Source organism: Penaeus monodon, chromosome 8 (assembly GCF_015228065.2).
Source record: "Penaeus monodon isolate SGIC_2016 chromosome 8, NSTDA_Pmon_1, whole genome shotgun sequence".
Lineage (NCBI taxonomy): Eukaryota > Metazoa > Arthropoda > Malacostraca > Decapoda > Penaeidae > Penaeus > Penaeus monodon.
In genome coordinates, this window is record NC_051393.1 from 52,487,069 (window position 1) to 52,489,825 (window position 2,757).

Here is a 2,757-nt window from a genome sequence, read left to right on the forward strand (position 1 = left end):
TTTTTATTTTATATTATAATTTTGTGGGTGTTTTGTGTGTGTGGTGTTGTGTGTGTGTGGGGTTGTGGTGTGTGTTTGGGGTGTTTTGTGTGTGTGTGTGTGTGTGTGTGTGTGTGTGTATACATATATAAATGACAACATTAAGAGGGCCATAAATGATAGAAGTAATACTTAAAAAGCTCTCAAGATAACCAGATTTGACACCACCCTAAGGGTTGAATATAAATAGAAAAAGAGAAATGTGATAACGAGGCCTATAACAAACTTTTTCAGACCTCAACCAGTAGGAGTAGAAACAATTATCCTAACAATAAAACACTTACCAACGACGAATTCCATGGGATGGCACTGCACATTTATTCATAAATGATAGTTTATCAGCAACTGAATACAAACAATTACTGTCTAAACATCTGGGGCTCCACAAGCAAAACAAATACAAAGGACACAGAAACTACGGAGCTTTGCAGCAAGATTAATGTAAATGAATATATCCCCTTCCCTCCTCCCTCTCCTCTTCCCTCGCCTCCTTCCCTCCTCCCTCCCTCTTCTTTTTCCCTCGCCTCTCTCTCCCTTCCCTTCCTCCTCCCTCTCCTGTTCCCTCACCCCCTTCCCTCCTCCCCCTCCCTTCCCTTCCTTCTTCCTTCCCTTTTCTCTCATCCTTCTCTCTTCCCATCCCTCTTCCTCTCTTTTTCCCTTGCCCTCTTCCCTCCTCCCCTCCCTTCCCTTCCTCCTACCTCTCCTTTTCCCTTGTCCCCTTCCCTCCTCCCCTCCCTTCCTTTCCTCCTCCCTCTCCCTTTCCCTCCCCCTACCCCATCCCCCCTTCCTTTCCTCCTCCCTTTCCCTCGTCCCCTTTCCTCCTCCTTGTCCCTTCCCTTTCTCCTCCCTCTCTTTTTCCCTCATACCCTTCCCTCCTCCCCTAACTTTATCTAAGCTGATATCAAGGGTGGTAAAGGATTTTCCCCACTTGTCCTTACTTATGTTGTTCATCATCAATGGTGAACATGAAACAAACTTTGTTAGATGGAAATGCTTCTGAGCAAAACAGATCACATACGAGCCCTTAGACATCGCATGATGCCAGTGATCCCTGATTTTCATGGCCTTGAACTGCAATTATCTGATCACGTAGTCTCCATGACCAGAGCAAGGGCACTTTCCTGCTGTTTGTGTCTTGCTCTCTGGTATAACTACTTTGTTCTTCGTGCCAGAAGAGATGTAGCAAAACTTCCAGGCTCACAAGTCCTCTGATCTCTGCTTATCTCCTGTGCCAGGAGTGAGAGTCAGAATGAGTGTGTGTGTGTGAGTGGGTGAGTGAGTGAGTGAGTGAGTGAGTGAGTGAGTGAGTGAGTGAGTGTGAGAGAGAATGAAGTAGATGGATATAATTCATTATTATTCAATTAAAAACATTTTTATCCTTTTCAGAGATGGAGAACCCACAACATCCAATACACGCCCAAGGAGGCAGAGGTGGTGGTGGCAACAACAACAACAACAACAACAACAACAACAACAACAAGAACAACAACAAGAAGAAGAAAGATGGCCTTCGTGATGTGGTAAGAAACAGTAAATGAAATATTTCATTCTCTCCTCCTCCCTCCCTGTCTCTTCCTCTCTTCTCTGATCCCACTTTATCCCTCTCATGCCTCTCTTCCTCTTTTATCTTTCTCTTCCCCCCTCCACTTTCTCCCTGTCTCTCCTTATTCCATATTACTGTACTATGTAATATTTTATGTAAGAATTACCACTGAAACTAATCAAATAAAGTGTACTGAACTGATCTTGAATTTGAATTTTATGGAATGTGTATATAAAAATATGTATATTACATTTTTCAGTGGAAGAGACAATGCAGATTACAAAAAAAGTTCAACAAAGAAGTAAGTATTTCAGAATAGCAACAAAGTCAATATTGCACATGAAAAACAGATAACATTGATTAATATATTGATATTCAATAGCCTTTTATTTTTTCCATATGATACTGCAATTCTAATAAGTTTCTTGAACATTTCAGATTGAGAGACGGGAAAATGAAAGACAGGAGAGAACCAGGAGTAGAGCAGATTCCTGAGCAATGGGTATGTAGAAACTATGATGCCTGTTTTCTTAGACAAAGGATTTTTCACATACAATTTTTTATATGTATTGGTAAATTTGAGTTTACTTTTGATGTAATTTTATTGTGTTGTTATTCACTACTTTTACTGATATAAGATGTTTACTTTAAGAGAACTGTAACACTCTTCTGCACAAAGGAAGACTGCCTTATTCATTCACTTAAGAAACTGCAGATTTATGAGCTTTTCTACAACTTTGAAGGTACTGCTGGTGAAGAGGTGTGTCCTGTTGGTAGGCCCCCAAGCAGTGTAGCCCAGGGTTAATGCAGACCTACCAGAGGCCATTCCAGACATCACTAACTTGGACCCAGAGCAAAGGAGGAATCTGCTCCTCAACCCTGTTTGTGAAAAGTAAATATATAGTTCTTTTCACATATATGCTTTAACGTCTATTATTTCCTCTTTTTCATAACTTTATAATATTCATTTTCAGTTATATACCTATAAAGTCCCAAAACCTAGTTCATTCAGTCTTATACCCTAGACATGTGGTTCTTAACCTTTTAACTACCCCCTTTAGGCATTTGCCCTTCCTTCCATGCCTCCCTTGCCTCTGTAGATAAAATTTCTTCCTAGGTTTTATAGAAAATTATAAGTATGTTGTTAGTCTTTTTAATGAATTCTCATTAAGGGA

General features: G+C 40.3%; 1 long non-coding RNA gene across 1 annotated transcript; it reads left to right on the top strand.

Moving 5' to 3' along the window:
- Positions 1–1,530: 1,530 nt before the first annotated feature.
- On the top strand, positions 1,531–2,453 carry LOC119575839. Its single transcript, XR_005229017.1, has 4 exons — positions 1,531–1,559; positions 1,842–1,883; positions 2,021–2,084; positions 2,326–2,453. It is a non-coding gene; the product is annotated as an uncharacterized LOC119575839 (long non-coding RNA).
- The last annotated feature ends 304 nt before the right edge of the window (positions 2,454–2,757 follow it).